The sequence below is a fragment of the Silurus meridionalis genome, chromosome 4, assembly GCF_014805685.1.
Source record: "Silurus meridionalis isolate SWU-2019-XX chromosome 4, ASM1480568v1, whole genome shotgun sequence".
NCBI lineage: Eukaryota > Metazoa > Chordata > Actinopteri > Siluriformes > Siluridae > Silurus > Silurus meridionalis.
This window is the reverse complement of record NC_060887.1, coordinates 11,252,386-11,270,078: the sequence shown is the minus strand read 5'-3', so window position 1 is coordinate 11,270,078 and position 17,693 is coordinate 11,252,386. Positions and strand designations below refer to the sequence as shown.

Here is a 17,693-nt window from a genome sequence, read left to right as displayed (position 1 = left end):
TCTATGAAGGTGTAGTGTGATGGACCACTTTGGTCTTTCTTGAAATGATATGTCACAGCTACATCCTACACTAATATAGTACTAGGTTTTTACCAGTAGTGGATGAAGTACACAAACCCAGAGGTGGCAAAAGTCAAGTCAAGTCAAGTCAAGTTTATTTGTATAGCGCTTTTCACAACAGACATTGTCTCAAAGCAGCTTTACACAAATCAACAGTTAAGGTGAATGGTGTGAATTTGTCCCTGATGAGCAAGCCGTGGCAACTGTGGCAAGGAAAAACTCCCTTAGATGTTATGAGGAAGAAACCTTGAGAGGAACCAGACTCAAAAGGGGAACCCATCCTCATCAGGGCAAAAGTACACACATCCTTTACTTAAGTAGAAGGAAAGATACTCATGTTTTAAAAAACTCGGGTAAAAGTTAAAATACTGATTACACTTTTTTACTCAAGTGAAAGTAAAGAAGTCTTGGCTCGGACATGTACTTAAGTAAAAAGTAGTTATTACTTCTACCTGTTTTAGTGTCACACTGATAACTGGAACTCACATCATATTAATGATTAAATAGATGGATGGATGGATGGATGGATGGATGGATGGATAGATGGATAGATAGAACCTTATTATCATTGCATAGTACAGGTACACAGCAACGAAATGCAGTTTGGCATCTACCAGAATTGCAAATAGTGCAGAAAAATATGTTGCATATGTACATCATGTGAATAAACATAAAGGCTATAACAGTGCAGTACATCATTAAGAAGTACAGATAGATGTTCTAAGGATATGGCAATGTGCAGATAGGCAAGCTGAATAAATAAGTCTATATATATAAACGCACACATATACATGAACATATACACATATACATGAATGTAAAATGTAAATTGTCAAACAGAATTAAAATATTTAATCACAACTAAATCGCACAAATCTGCACTAAATGTACCATATATTAATACTTCCTGTTTTGAATACTTTAAGCAACATGGACATGGAGAAATATGGATGCAACAGACAGCATAAAGACAAAAAATTCTTGTAAATGTTTTAAACAGGGTTTCCGCAGGGTCTTAAAAAGTCCTAAAAGCATTGAATTTATTAATTTGGAAATAATACCTTAAAAAGTCTTTAAAAAGTCTTGAATTTTGATGTCTGGGTCTTAAAAATTGTGCTGTATGTAACTTCTCCATATTGTAATTTTCCTCAAAAGTTTCATTTGTCAACCACCATTATTTTGATTAAATGACGTAGTATAAAAGAGTGGCGGAACCAATAATTGTGAACGCAACGCAGCCCCGGGTCACCGTACAAAATACTGCGAAAATGCGATGCCTTCAGTAAAGGAAGTTTACGCACTTCGACACAGACGCTAGAGACAGAGCTGGCTGAGTTCACACAAAACAAACAAGCATGCAAACATGGTGAGGATTTAAAGTTCCTTGCAGACTGTGCACCATACAGTAGAGTCAAATGCATAAGAACATATTTACTTTTAATCACCACATTATCTGTGTAAAGCTGCTTTGAGACAATGTTTATTGTTAAAAGTGCTATACAAATAAAAATGAATTGAATTGAATTGAATAAGATCAGACAATGATACAGAATACACAGGCAATGCATTTCAGTCACTTTTATGAGAAAAGGGTATAAGACATGATACATTATTCCCGTACTCTCCTCATCAAAATGGTACAGCTGAGAGACAATGGCAAACCATCTTTGAAATGGGAAGGTGTCTACTAATAAAGAAGGAATTAACAAAGATTCTGTGGCCTTATGCTGTCCAAACTGCTACTCATATCCGAAACAGATGCTATAATGACAGAATTAAGAATACTCCACTTTTCATGTTGACAGGAAGAAAGCCAGACCTTTCTAAAATGTGAGTTTTTGGATCAGAATGCTATGCGTACAAACACAATCAAAAGAAAATGGACCCTAGATGTGAGAAGGGAATATTTGTGGGGTATAGTAAAAATATCCAAGCTTATCTGATATACAATCCACAGACAGGAAATGTGTCAAAACATAGATTGGTGAAATTTATTAGGAAGAGCAGTGTGGAACAACAGATACAAACCAATGAAGATTACTTAGAAATCCAAAGCTACAGAGACAGGACACAGGATAGTGAGAACAGCGGCGATGCCCCACAAAGTGAGGAAAGCACAGACAACATAGAGATGTCATAACATGATGGAACTATGGAAAAAGTAGACACAGAAAACAACAAAAACAATACAGGTCCAACAGTCATTGCTAGTCAAAAACATTATCACTCAAGAAGAGAAAAGAGAGCCCCAAAGTATTTACAAGATTACCTGACAGACTTTAAAGACGATGTAACCAATGTGAGTGTCAATTATTGTTACAGGGCAGTGTGTGGAGTTCCCCAAACCTATAGAGAAGCCCTTATATCACCTGATGCTCCTGGATGGGAACATGCTATGAAGGAAGAGATGGATTCACTTAAAGAAAATGACACGGTTGAATTGACAACTCTACCAGAGGGCAGAAAGACAGTATGGGGAAGATGGTATATGCCCTTAAAGAAAATGCAGAAAGAATAAAAATCTTCAAGGCTAGGTATGTTGCAAAAGGATACAACCAAACTGAAGGCATAGATTACCATGAGACATTTGCTCCTACAGCAAATCTCACCTCTGTATGGGCATTAATGCAGATAGCCACTCAGAATGATTTTTTTGTTCATCAGATGGACATCAAGACAGCATATCTGCATGCTTCAATAAAGGAAGACATATACTTAAAACAACCAGAAGGTTTTGAAGAAACATCTAGCATGGGAGACAAGTTAGTATACAAGTTGAAAAAATCTCTGTATAGTCTAAAACAGTCTGGAAGGAACTGGTACAAACTTTAAAATGATCATCTTGAACAAAACAACTTTGAAAGAAATCAGTCTGATCACTGTGTGTATAGAAAGCAGATTGAAAATGAGACAAGTATAGTGATCATCTGGGTAGATGATTTGATGATTACAGCAAGCAGTGAAGATCAGCTCAACAGCTTTGAAGAAAAAATGAAGTCCAAATTTAACATGAAGGATCTGCGGAAAATATCTTATTTTTTTGGGGATTCAGTTTGAGCAAAAAAAAGGAAAAATTAAAATGAATTATAAAAGGTAAATTCTCAAAATACTTGAAAGGTTTGGAATGTCAAACTGTAAACCAAGAGCTACCCCAAGAGAATTAAGAGTGGAATGTGATAAGAATGAGGGAGAAAACAACAATAAGATTGAGAACCCCAAGGAATACCGTGAAATTGTTGGAAGCTTGATCTATGCAATGACCTGTACCAGACCAGACATTAGCTGGATAGTCAGTAAACTGTCACAAACACTTGCAAAACCTAAATACATGCCTTAGTAGCTGCTAAACATGTCCTGAGATACCTAAAAGGTACAGCTGACTACGAGCTTTGTTTCAAGAAAACAGACAAGACTTTAAGTCTAACAGCATTCAGTGATTCTGACTGGGCATCTTCTGAAGAAGATAGGCATAGCACTTCAGGATACTGTTTCAGCCTGACAAAACAAGGCACTGTTATTTCATGGAAGTCTAAGAAACAGCCGACAGTGGCACTGTCGACCTGTGAAGCTGAATACATTGGTCTAGCAAACACAACTCAGGAAAGCATGTACTTAACTCAACTGCTAAATGGCATCGATAGTAGTGTTTATACTTGCACCACGATGTATGGTGATAATCAGGGGGCCATTGCACTAAGAAGAAATCCAGTGAATAGATCTAGATCTAAGCACATTGATGTGAATTATCATTTTATCCGTGATGCTGTCAGTGAAAGAAAAATACATATTGTGTACTGCCCAACAGAAGACATGGTGGCAGACGTTTTGACAAAATCTGTATCAAAAATTCAAATTCTAAAGTTCAAATGTTTTCTGTTTGGGAACGAAATATTTGTGATGTCATTATACATGGCTTGAGATAATGAGAACAAGTGGGGGTGTTATGTTCTCATCAGTTATCTTATATTATGTTGCGTACTATTATTATAATTATTTTTCTTTTATGTTAGATTATGAGACTGTTGTATACCCAAATATGTGCAAGAGTTCATTGTGCGCATGTGTTAATTAATGGGACTTTTATTTTGATTAGAGTCAAGTGAACCTGGCGCTGCTCCCTCGTGCACTGATGTTATGCCAGTGCATTGAGATGTAAACGGTAAATAAAACAATACTAAGAAGTTATATTTGTAGTAATCTTTAATGGATGACAACGACATATTGCACATAGACATGACAGAGAGAAATGAAAACAAAATAAGTAAGGTTCAAGCTATCCATTATACCCATCTGCTAAACCTGCTTCAAGGGCAGAAGATATAAGCGTGGCTGTACAATGCATTTCATATTGAGGGGGAATAGTTGTAGCCACCGAAATTTGGGCTGTACTGTGAGCAGGGACAAGCTGGGCTGTGCTTAGTAGTGGTAAGGTTTGATCATAGAGGCAACAAAATCCTCTGCCTAGATCCAAAACCGCCTGATGCTGCTTCAGGAAATCCCAGCCAAGTATAATACCCTGACTAGCATTTCTAACAACCTGCATTACATGCTGAAATGTAAAAGAACTCAGTCTTATAGAGACAGACATAGACCCTAAACTGTCTAAACTCTGACCAGTCACAGATTTTGACAAAATGAAATTACTTTTTAAAGGTGTCTTACACAATGAAGGAATTGACATACATATAGCTTCATTAATTCATTTTATTCATTTTAATATTCATTTTGATAATCAGGAAGACTCCTTAAGAGCAGCAGTTGTGTAATGATCATACACGCACCTTAAAACAGACCACTCAAAAATTTGAACGTAAATGGCGTCAAACAAAATTAACAGTATTTCAAATAGCATGGAAGGAGAGCCTCCTAAATTATAGAAAATCTCTTAGTGCTGCTAGATCAGCATATTTCTCCACCCTCATAGAAAATAACAAGCATAATCCTAGATTTTTATTCAGCACGGTAGCAAAATTAACAGGGAATAAATGCAATGCACTAACATGCACACCATCATTAGGTAGTAATGATTTCATGAACTTTTTTGATAATAAAATTGAAAACATCAGGCAAGAAATCTAGACGGTTAATATAAATCCTAAAGCCTTACTCCTATTCATGAGAATGACATAATTTCATTAATTTCCTCATCAAAATCATCAACCTGCATTCTTGATCCCTTGCCTACAAGTTTCTTCAAACAGATAACTCCAGAGGTAATTGAACCTGTTTTAAAAATAATAAATTCTTCCATTAGCACTGGTTATGTACCTAAATCCTTTAAACTGGCAATTATCCACCCCCTTATTAAGAAACCTGACCTTGACCCATGTCATTTGTCCAACTACAGACCAACATCAAATCTCCCCTTTATATCCAAAATTTTAGAAAAGGCTGTAGCACAGCAGTTATGCTCACACCTACTTATGAATAACATTTTTGAAATGTATCAGTCAGGATTTCGGCCTCATCATAGCACAGAGACGGCGCTAGTTAAGGTGGTAAATGACCTGTTATTGGCCTCTGATCAGGGTTTTGTCTCCTTACTTGTTTTGCTCGACCTTAGTGCAGCTTTTGACACCATTGACCGCGCTATACTACTTGCTAGACTTGAGAACGTTGTTGAAATAAAGGGAACAGCTCTCTCTTGATTCAGGTCTTATTTGACTAATCGCTATCAGTTTGTTGATGTAAATGGTGAGTTCTCCACACTCTATAAGGTTTGGTGTTCCTCAAGGATCTGTCTTAGGCCCTCGGCTTTTCTCTTTATATATGCTGCCTCTTGATGAAATTATTCATAAACATGGTATTCGCTTCCATTGCTATGCTGATGACACACAGCTGTATATTTCAGCAAAGCCAGATGAGCGAGATCAGCGTAACAATGTTGAGAAGTGGGGCGCTACCGAGCTTGTCATGGAGTAGGACGTGGTGTTAGGGGGCTCCGGTGGATTAATGTTGTAATTGTTATTATTTCGAGCTTTTCGCTTTTGTTTGTTCTTTTCTTTTGCTCTCATCCCCTTGGTTTACCCTTCTTGTTTGTGTATCTGAGTCTAGAGGTAATTATGATGTCTGGTAAAACTTCTAAGACCCGTAGCACAACTCAGTCGCAGCTGCGGCCTGGTGCAACAGTTGCGGCCTCGCCTTCTCGTGATTCACCTCCGTGTGAAGGGCCCATCGTTTCACAGGCAGCTTCTAAGGCTGATATTGACTCATTAAAGTCAGAGCTGCTGTGCTCTCTGAGGTCCGAAATCATCGAGGTATTTAAGTCTGAGCTACGTGCATTGGAACGTACATTAGGAAACGATTTGCTGACAATAAAGTCGGAACTGCAGGCGGTGAAGGCACAGCTGTCCAGCGATAAAGCTGCGAATGAGGCTGCGGTGCGGGAACTAAAGGGCACCGTAGCTGAAATGGAGCGCTCACTTTCTGTGTGCACCGATGATATCGCTGTAATGCAACGTGATAAGCTGGAGACCAAATGTGAAGATCTGGAAACTAGATCGTGGCACAATAATGTCCGGATAATCTGTGTTCCTGAGGGGCCCAATAGCTCCACTACCGCGAATGTTGCCGTGCTGCTGAAGGAGGCACTGAGTCTGGAGAAGGAGCCACTTCTGGACAGGTCACATCGCACTTTACAGCCCGTCCCAAAGCCTGGTGAACGACCACGAGCCATTGTGGCCAGATTTCACTATCACAGCGAATGTCTGGATGTCTTGCGGCATGCCAAAGAACTGCAGCGAATTCAGTTTAAGGGTCTGAACATTTCTATTTTTCCAGACCATACGGTAAAAACCGCAAAAGCACGGGCTGCCTTTAACGAGGTGCGGCGGCAGCTCCGTGGCATTGAAGGTGTGCGGTACGGGTTGTTTTATCCAGCGCTACCTATCACACACAATGGTGTTGGGAAAGATTTTCTTTCACCTGATGAGGCCAGCGAGTATATAAAAACTTTTCAGTGTGTCTAAAGTGTGAACATATTTTTTGTCGCAGTTGGTCGTGATGTTTGCTCCTCGTTTTTCATGACACTGCACTATTCACAAAGTCCGCGTGGTGATGCTGGTCTTTAACTTTTTATTTATTTGTTATTATTATTTTTTGTTTGGTTGTTTGCTTTTTTTTTTGTAAGTGTTATTTTTACGCAAATCGAAGTGTAAGTGATCCTGAAAACTTAATGTTTGTTTCATGAACGCTTGGTCGATTTATGTTGGGAACTTATTTTCCTCTAGAAGCTTTGTTTATATGTTTATGTAGACCGGGAATGGGCAGCAGTGAACTAGATATAGTTGCGCTTAATTTCTGTTGTGTTTAATCTGCTGGAGTCTCTCTTTGTTTAGGATGGGCTTGTTCTCCGTGTCGTTAGCACATTTATTTGTTTGATAGTTCATGTTGCTGTCCCCTGGGGTCATTGTTAGGATGGGGACTCGACTTGTGAGAGAGGTGTTGGGGGATCCCCCTGGCTTCACAGGTCCTGGTTTCTTTTTTTTTTGTGTAGTTGTTTTTGGATAAATGTCTGACAATAATACAGACTCACTTTTAGCTGGCAGTGGTGCACCTGTCCGGTTCCTTAGCTGGAATATTAGGGGTATGAGTAATCCTATTAAACGGTCTAGGGTTTTTACCCACCTGAAACGCTTACGTGCCGACATAGTATTTTAACAGGAAACACACCTCAGGGTCAGAGATCATCCTAGGCTTCACTGTCCTTGGATGGGTCAAACTTTTCACTCCAATTTCAATTCTAAGGCACGAGGGGTGGCCATCCTAGTAAATAGAAGCATACAGTTTTCACCTACCCATACAATTGCAGATAAGAATGGCAGATATGTCATTGTGGCTGGTACGCTGATGCAGACCAAGGTTCTGCTGGTTAATATTTACGCTCCAAATTTTGATGATCCTGATTTTGCGAATAGGTTAATTGGCAGTCTTCCCTTTATAAATACCCATTTGATCATTTTTGGCGGTGATTTGAATTGTGTTTTGAACCCTGTTTTGGATCGTTCTAGTTCTCGTGCTGTATCCCAATCTGCAATGTCTAAATCATTCTCCGATTTCGTGTCACAAAACGGCTTGGTAGACCCATGGAGATGTCGCAATCCCGGGATTCTCATTTTTCTCCCCGGTGCATCACTCATATTCCAGAATTGATTATTTTTTTATTGATAGCCGTCTTAATCGCTCTGTTGTATCTACAGATTATTTGGCCATTGTTATTTCTGATCATGCTCCTCTAGCGTTGGATATCCAATTCTCAACCCATAGACCTACACAATCTCCCTGGCGGTTTAATTCGCATCTCCTAGCGGACAAGGATTTCTGTGCGTCTATTTCTGGAGCTATTGATGAATTCTTGTTGTTTAATCGTCTTGACTCTACTCCATGCTCATTATTATGGGAGACTATGAAAGCCTATCTCAGGGGGCGAATCATTTCGTACTCTGCTTTCACATATCGAGAGCACAGAGCTAAACTCAGGGACATCTCATCGGCTATCAGCCAACTCGATCAGAGCTACGCGTCCAGCCCGTCTCCAGAGCTATACAAACAACGTGTTGAGTTGCAGGCAGAATTCGATCTCCTTTCCACTAGGGACACTGAATGTATGTTACTACGAACTCGTGGATCGTATTATGAATACGGCGACAAACCAAGCAGATTGTTAGCTCATCAGCTAAGACGGCAGGCTGCATCACGCCTAATACCGCAGATTAATAATGACTCGAATGTCACCGTTACCGATCCCATAGAGATCAATGCAGTATTTAAGTCGTATTACTCTGCTCTTTATAAATCTGAATGCCTTACTGATAGTAAGAGACTGGGTGATTTCCTTCAAAGTGTCGATTTTCCTGTTGTTGATACAGTCTCTGTAAAGGACTTGGACTCTCCACTATCTCTTGACGAAGTCAGAGCTTCAATGAGGGCGATGCAGTCTAATAAACCCCGGGCCCAGATGGTTTTCCAGTTGAGTTTTTAAAGAAGTTTATCGATAAATTGGCGCCGCTGCTCCTTGGTGTGTTCAATGAATCTCTGGATCAGGGGATGCTACCACCTACTTTCAATCAGGCCTCAATAGCCCTTCTCTTGAAGAAGGGCAAGGATCCCAACCTGTGCGGGTCATACAGACCGCTGTCGCTGCTGAATGCCGACGTGAAAGTGCTGGCGAAAGTGATCGCATCCCGGTTAGAAAATGTACTACCACTTATCATATCTATGGAGCAGACTGGATTCATTAAAGGGCGACATTCATTTTTTAACACTCGTACACTTTTCAATATAATTTACTCTAAGCAGTCATCTACTCTCCCTGAGGTGGTAGTCTCAATGGATGCTGAGAAAGCGTTTGATAGAGTCGAGTGGGAAAACCTGTTTGCAATATTGAAGAAATTCGGGTTTGGTGATACATTTGTCTCCTGGAACCGACTCCTTTATAAATCTCCGCAAGCCAGTGTTCGTACAAATAATATTAGCTCTGATTATTTCAGTCTCAGGCGTGGAACCCGGCAGGGGTGCCCACTGTCACCATTGCTATTCGCCCTTGCCATTGAGCCATTATCCATTAAACTTAAATCCTCGTTAGCCTTTAAGGGTATAACTCGCAAGGGGGCGGAATATAAGGTATCCTTATATGCTGATGATTTGTTGTTATATGTGACGGATCCTGCAGCCTCTATTCCTGTCATCTTATCTATCTTGGGTGATTTTGGCTCTTTCTCGGGATACAAACTGAATTTCCATAAGAGTGAGTGTTATCCGGTAAACACTGACGCTCTACAGCTTCAGCATCTGAATCTGCCATTCAAATTCAACTGTTCAGGCTTTAAATACCTTGGTATCACGGTGACCCGTTCCTTACCCAAACTTATTCATGCCAATCTCGCTCCGCTTGTGGCGGACATGAAGTCGGATTTTCAGAGGTGGAGCAGTCTGCCTCTGTCATTAACAGGAAAAATCAATGCAGTTAAAATGAATGTTCTGCCCAAGTTTCTTTATTTTTTTCAATCGCTTCCACTATTTTTACCCAAGTATTTTTTTGATTCTTTAGATAGAATCATTAATTCTTTTCTTTGGAGTGGAAAACCGCCCAGAATCCGTAAGGCTTTATTGCAGAGATGTAGGCTCAGTGGTGGGCTTGCTTTGCCCAATTTTCAAATATACTACTGGGCTGCACATATCCAAAAACTGAACTTCTGGTCCGATTCAACAGAATCCACTTGGTGCAATCTAGAGCTACTGTCTTGTAGATCGTCCTCTGTATCTGCTCTGCTTTGCTCACCTTTTCCGGTCAAACCATCCCAATATACTGACAATCCAGTCGTACTGAACACACTTAAGATTTGGTTTCAGTTTAGGCGTCACTTTAAATTTAGGGCTCTATCAGCACTGGGTCCCTTGAATAGAAATCATTTGTTTCCCCCGTCACTTTTGGATTCAGCTTTCTCACTGTGGCACGAAAAAGGCGTCAAGCAACTTTATAATTTGTACAAAGATGGCGTCTTTAGAAGTTTCACCAGCCTGTCCTTGGAGTATGGGCTGCCTACAGCTCATTTTTTTCGATATCTCCAAGTCCGCAGCTTTGTATCTAAATGCCTTCCCAATTTTCCCTCTGTACCCCCCAAGCAACCTTGGGAGAGTTTAGTCATGTTTGCCCCACACCAGCGTGGTTTGATTTCCCGGATATACAGTTTTATTTTATCTCTCAATAGCTGTAATACAGATAAAACCAGGGCCGCATGGGAGGAGGAGTTGGGGCTGCAGTTTGGCGATGAACAGTGGGAGAAGGCCGTGGATAGGATACGATCTACCACTTCCTGTGCCCGCCTCAGCCTCATTCGGTTTAAGGTTTTGTACAGAATTCATCTTTCCAAATCGAAGCAGGCAAAGATCTATCCTGGGGTTGAGGACAGATGTGACCTCCATATTTGGAGTGCAATTGACGCCATGCCCACTGATCGCTATATTTGGGGTTACCGGCGAGTCGGTATCACTGAGTTCTGCACACAAAGATGTTTTAGCTTTCTCATCTTTATTGGCCAGACGTTGCATACTTCTACACTGGAAAACAATAGGATGTCCTTCTATCTCTTGGTGGTTTAAAGACTTAATGTTTTTTCTTAAGTTGGAGAAAATAAAATATACACTGAGGGGTTCTACTGGCACTTTTTTTTGCAAGGTGCAGCCTGTTATTTCTTATTTTAGGAGACTACGGGTGCTACCTGGTTAAAGATCTAAAGTGGTCAGAATTGGACTGTATGCATGACCTTTGTTCTGTTTCTTCAGTTGTTTAAGCAGGGGGATGTGGGGTGTGTGTGCGTGCGCATGTGTGTGTGTGTCTTTGTCTGGGGTTTTGTCTATGTTTTGGGGGGTGGGGGTGTTTTCTTTCTGTGTTTGTTTAAAAAGAAAAAAAACTGAGAATTTCTGTTTACATTTTTGTATCTGTCAATGTTGATTTTTTAATAAAAAGAATTGGGGGGGGAAAAAAAAAAAAAAAACAATGTGGAGAAGTGTGTAAAGGACATTAGACAGTGGATGCTTGATAACTTTCTTCTGCTCAACTCAGATAAGACGGAAGTACTTTTACTAGGACCACATGCAGCTAGAAGTAAACTTTCCGATTACGTATCATCTCTGCATGTACGGCTGTCAAATAGCTTGGTGTGATTATTGACCCTAGTCTTTCCTTTGAGTCTCACTTGAATAATATCACCAGGATCGCCTTAGAAATATTGCTAAAATTAAAAATATGATGTCGTTACAGGATGCAGAAAAACTAGTTCATGCTTTTGTTACTTCTAGATTAGACTACTGTAACGCTTTACTGTCTGGGTGTGTGAGTAAGTGCATAAATAAGCTTCAGTTAGTTCAGAATGCAGCAGCAAGAGTCCTCACCTGATCTAAGAAATATGACCACATCACCCCTGTTTTAAGCAGTCTACACTGGCTCCCAATTACATCTCGCATTGATTATAAAATATTACTACTGACGTATAAAGCACTTAACGGTCTCGCACCACAGTATCTGAGTGAACTCCTGTACCAGTATGATCCTCCACGCCTACTTAGATCAAAAGGTGCTGGCTATCTGTTGGTTCCTCAAATAATGAAGACTACAGCAGGGGGCAGATCTTTCTCTTATAAAGCCCCACAGTTATGGAACAGCCTTCCAACCAGTGTTCGGGACTCAGACACAGTCTCAGTGTTCAAGTCGAGGTTGAAAACGTATTTATTTAGTCAAGCCTTTGATCAGTAGATTTTTTTCTTAGGTAAAGGCTCAGATCTGGAGGGAACATGAATGTAGAGTGTTTGGTGAACTGGGATATTTGTATGCTGTCGTCCCCTCACATTCACACGTTCACTCGGGTTTGTTGACGGTGGTGTGGTGGGTCGTCTCTTATCCCAGAGATCCCTCATGTCTGTGTTACCTTCTGGTTCTCCCTTTTAGTTACGCTGCCATAGCGAGTCTTGCCGGAGTCCAAACTGCACAGTGACATTAACTTTCATACAACAGTAAGGACACTTAATAATCCATATCCTTCTCTTCCTGTCACCCTTTTCTCTCTCTCTCTCTCTCTCTCTCTCTCTCTCTCTCTCTCTCTCGGTCGAGTTAAACATGCTCCTGAGGCTCAAGTGACCACTGTTCCTTCCCCTCTCCCCTCTGGGGATCTTCCCACTTTGTCCAGGTCTGCCTCTGGATAGTGTTCTCTTCGACTGGAGGCCACTCTGTGCAGCTTGGGACAGTTTCTCATCAACACCTTGGGTGGTTCCATAAAATTCCGGAGTAAGAACTGGCGCTTTGAGGATGGATTGGACTGTAGTTAATGTCAACAGTCTGCTACACTGACTCAGGAATACAGTTTCGCTTCTGATCATCATCACTGTACCCCGCAACATTGTATATCTGCTTCAGATGGACTTTTGGTGCAACCCAGATGAGGATGGATTCCCCTTTTGAGTCTGGTTCCTCTCAAGGTTTCTTCCTTATGCCATCTCGGGGAGTTTTTCCTTGCCATAGTTGCTCATCAGGGACAAACTTACTTACAAAGAACATATTCACTTTTAATCACCACATTATCTGTGTAAAGCTGCTTTGAGACAATGTCCATTGTTAAAAGCACTATACAAATAAAAATGAATTGAATTGAATTGAATTGAATAGATAGATAGATAGAAAGATAGATAGATAGATAGATAGATAGATAGATAGATAGATAGATAGATAGATAGATAGATAGATAGATGGATAGATGGATGGATGTGATAGCCTATTGGGTTAATGTCAGGTTCCCATTGAGGATGAGTTTGAGAGTTTGATTCCTGGTTGCTGTGTAGGTAAATAAAACTTCTGGACCTTGTCCACTCTGAAAACGTTTAAATTCTGTCCTTTCTGTGTTGGATAATTTTCTTGATTTCCTGGTCTTTAATAAAAGATAACTAAAAAAAAAAAAAAGCACTTCTGTGGTAGCTCAGTGGGTTAAAGCTTGTGCCTGATCATGGTTCTTAATATAGTCCACGCTGGTGATAAGCATTCAAAGCCAGTCCTACATGCCTTCTTTCTTACTGCGATGGCAAGATACAAAGTATGAACCCTCCAAAAAAGCACACATGCTTTTCAGCAGTGGTCGCTCAGTGATTTAAGGCTTGTGCTTTATCTAAACATGCTTCCCAGTCTGAACTCTTCCTTGGTTCAGTGGGTTAAGGCTGGTGCCTCGTTAAAGTCCTAGACTTAACACTCGACACACACTCATTACTCATTTTAGCCCATTCCACCATCATTTATTTATTATTATTTATACTCTACCGTACTACACCATTTACATACTGTTTTTTGCACCTTTACTGTTTCTTATTACACTTTTCTGTTATTATACTATACTGTTTACATGCTGTCTTTTGCACCTCTTGACTGTTGCTGTTTTTTGCACTACATTGTGTCTGTTTATATTCACTCCCGCGTATAGTTTTTACAGTTCTCCTCATACAGTACTGTATATTCAGAGTCTACAGTAGGTTTACTGGTTGGTGCTATCTCAGGTTTTGTGTTCTGTCTTGTGTTGTCTTGTGTTTTCTATCTGCACTGTCTGTCTGTATTGTTTTTTGTCTGCACTGTTTGCACTAGGTTGCACTCGATGCACTTTATGTAGCTTGTTGTTGTTTAGTGTAGCACCATGGTTTCGGAGTAATGTCTCGTTTTTACTGTGTACCACCGTGTATAGTTGAAATGACAATAAAAGCCTCTTGACTTGACTTGACTTGATGGTGAGTATCAGGGTTTGAATACTGCTTTCTGCCTGCTAGTTGTGATGTAGGTTATGTTCCTGCTTCCTAAATCTTTCTTTAGCTTTATATTCTTGTGTTGGTGGTTTAAAGGTAGATAGACCTGCTCTAAACAAACTTCCCAGCATGTCTTCCCTGATGGTTCAGTGGGTTAAATCAGGTGTCTTGCTTTTGGTGGGGTTCAGGGTTTGAATCCTGCTTTCTGCCTGCCAGTCACGATATAGGTTTGTTTCCTATGTCTGTCTTTAGCATTATATTCTTGTGTTGATGGTTTCAAAGAAAAGATAGAACTGCTCTAAACAAAAGTTGCAGCCTGTCCTTCCTGATGGTTCAGTGGGTTAAGACTGGTATTTCGCTGTGTGCGGGGGTTCAGGGTTCAAATCCTGCTTTCTATATTTCTGTCTCGTCTGAATTTCTTGCTTTGAAGCATGAAACGAAGGATAAACCCCCCAAAAAAAGAAGGTGAGTTGTGGGACTTAATGGATTTGTGGTAAAAGCCTTGCTGCTGAGCTCAGAGGTTGCAGGTTCGAATCTGGCTTGTCCCCAAACTGGGTAAGCTGTGTCGAAAGTAGTGTGTGGTGAACAATGGAGTTGTTGACTGTGAGCAAAGTCTGTGTAGACCTGCTGCTCTACAGTCTCAGAAAAAGTGATGGTGATAGGTTTTTGGCAGAATTTTTCCCTATATATGCAAAACTAAGTCGATACTTTTTTGGACGTTTTTGCTTCATAACCACCTGTTTTCAGCTTCTCAGACGCCGGGGGGGGCAGATGCCCGGATATTGCCCCCCTGCTTCAGGATACACTCTCAGAAACCGTCCACACATCCATTTCTGACACCTTCCTCACTGCGGTCACCGGAACCTTCCACACTCTTAACTTTGAGCCCTGGCCGGGGTTTGAACCGGCAACCTCTCAACCCAGAGGCAAAGCTCTTCCAATTGAGCCACAGGATCTCCTGCAAGAACCTGATTTTTAGGACCTTTTTTTAGGTCTTTTTTTAAAACTTTTTAAACAATTTAAAGGAAAGCTAAGCGGTAGGAATCAAACCGGGAGAGTCAGATAGCAGCGGCCACGTCACTAACCATTACACCAACACAGGAGAGGCAAACAAGCCTTTGCTTAATGGACTCTTGGCTTTTCTATAGTTAGGAGACAACTGTTTTCTCTTAGATCATGATGGTAGAGGGTCAAAACTTCTCCTTCCTGTACATTCTCTCAGTATGAGAAGTGACTCAGGTACAAGAACCATATCTCCAACACCTGCACCACTGATATACCATGATTTATCAGCAACCAATTTTAATGACCTTTCATTGTACTGTTTTCAAAAACTTTTTATAATGTTCAATATGAAACTAGAGGTAAGAAGGTCTTTCATCATAGATTGCTAATGGCATTACTTCAAAACTCAAAACTTTGTTAGACATGTAAATAAGCAGGAAAGACAAAGACAAAGAGACACAGACACAGCTTCAGAAAGAGTGAGAAACTAATAGAGAGACAGCAAGAGAGAGACATATACAGTGAGACAGAGACATTTACTAAAAGAGACACAGAGACAAAGAGAGAGACAAAGATAGTGAGATATAGCCACTTCCTGATTATTGATGGATCCTCAGTGAAGATTGTCAAGAGCACCAAATTCCTTGGTGTTTACTTGGCGGATAACCTCACCTGGTCACGCAACACCAGGGGGGTATTCCAGAAAGCTTGGTTAACTTACCATTTGATAAATCATAAACTCTGGGTTGATTTACCCCAAACAGGCATACCGTGATTATGTCGGTTCCAAAACACCTGAGAAGAGTTAGTTTAATCAACCTCCAACTGGTTACCCAGAGGTAATGCGCGTGCACGGTGCATATATAAAGACATTCTCAATGGAGCGCCGATTTCACGAGTCACCATGGAAACTCAAAGCGAAAAAAAGAGAGCGGCGTAGTTCACAGAGGCGGAGTTGGAGGTTTTAATGCACGCTTATGAGGAGTTTACGCCAATAATATTAAAAAGAAGCAATACAGCTGCATCGCTAAAGCAAGAGAGTTGGCTTGGCAAAAAAATAACGGACAGAGTAAATGCATGAGTGTATTAATTACAAATTTGGTATTGGCTCCCGTTTTATTATAATGCAAAATAATGAAGTATGACTTATACATCCTTTTGAATATGTTATATCACTATGAAAGCATTTACTTTTCCTGCCATTTATTTCTTTAGTTTAAAATAATAATTTATATTTCTTATTTAATAAGGTGTAATCCTCCTGGAACCACAAGAACTTTAAGCCAAGTCAAAATGAAACACAAAAACATTCTGCAAAAAGGTAATATTTGATTACACAATTACTGAACTATTATTATAACAGGATTTAGTATATTCATTCTGTCATGTAGCTAATAAAAAGAAGACTGAAGCCCGTCTAACTGGCGGGGGTCCACCACCACCTCCCCTCACCCCATCTGAGGAGCTGGCTCTGTCCCTTAATAAAGGGTGACCAGTGGTTGCTGGCATTCCAGGGGACAGTTCATCACACACACCATGCACCACAAGTGATGGTGAAAAAATTGTAAAATGTAAGTTTACCTCTATGATTTTTCATTTTTTTTGTCCTAATAAATTACTATTTCTGTCACTTAAAGGCTTTTTGAACAAGATAAATATTTATGTAGGCTTATTTTATTTAACTGTATATGATGTATAGGCTACTGTGATCTTACTCTGACGTGTTACTCTTTCATGTGTTATTTTCTTTGATAATATTGAGAATTTAATGGGTTGTGTGTTCTTATAGATACTGATGGATGTATTGTATTATTGGACCCTCCAGAAAGAACACAGTCTGTCACAGTTGTAAGTGATTTGTTGTCGGGTACTTTTAGTTGCTTTTAGGTATTTTTATTTTTTTTGCCAGATAATGTATACTTAAATATTTCTCCTGTAGGATGAAGATGATGACGATGAAGAGACCACATCTGCTGTGACAGAAGTGGACAATGTTGGTAGATCCACTGAGGTATGATGCATACCATTATAATGTATGGCCCCTTTTTGCATTAGAGTAACAAACTGTCATTGTCCTTTCACAGTACATACCTAGGGATTTGCCCACAGATGAGGGTCCTTCAACCTCAGCACACAATCTAAGCAGGGTAAGAATTTGTGTCCAGGTGTCCATATTTGAATTTTATTGTCTGACCAAACAATCTCATTCATTACATTTTTTCCACCTTCCTAGTTGCCAGCAAAGGAGCTGTATAAGGTCCATCTTCAAAAACAAATAAGAAAAAGTGACATGGAGATGGACCTTATACCGCTTCAAATGGAAGAGAAAAGACTCCTCATTAAAAAAGCAGCAC

General features: G+C 40.1%; 1 long non-coding RNA gene across 2 annotated transcripts; it reads left to right on the top strand.

Annotated features, from left to right (window-relative positions):
- Positions 1 to 16,052: 16,052 nt before the first annotated feature.
- On the top strand, positions 16,053 to 17,693 carry LOC124385053. 2 transcript variants are annotated; one of them, XR_006925674.1, is made up of 5 exons: positions 16,053 to 16,910; positions 17,129 to 17,187; positions 17,279 to 17,350; positions 17,424 to 17,486; positions 17,573 to 17,693. It is a non-coding gene; the product is annotated as an uncharacterized LOC124385053 (long non-coding RNA). The 2 variants fall into 2 exon arrangements; XR_006925673.1 differs by having other exon boundaries at positions 17,129 to 17,191.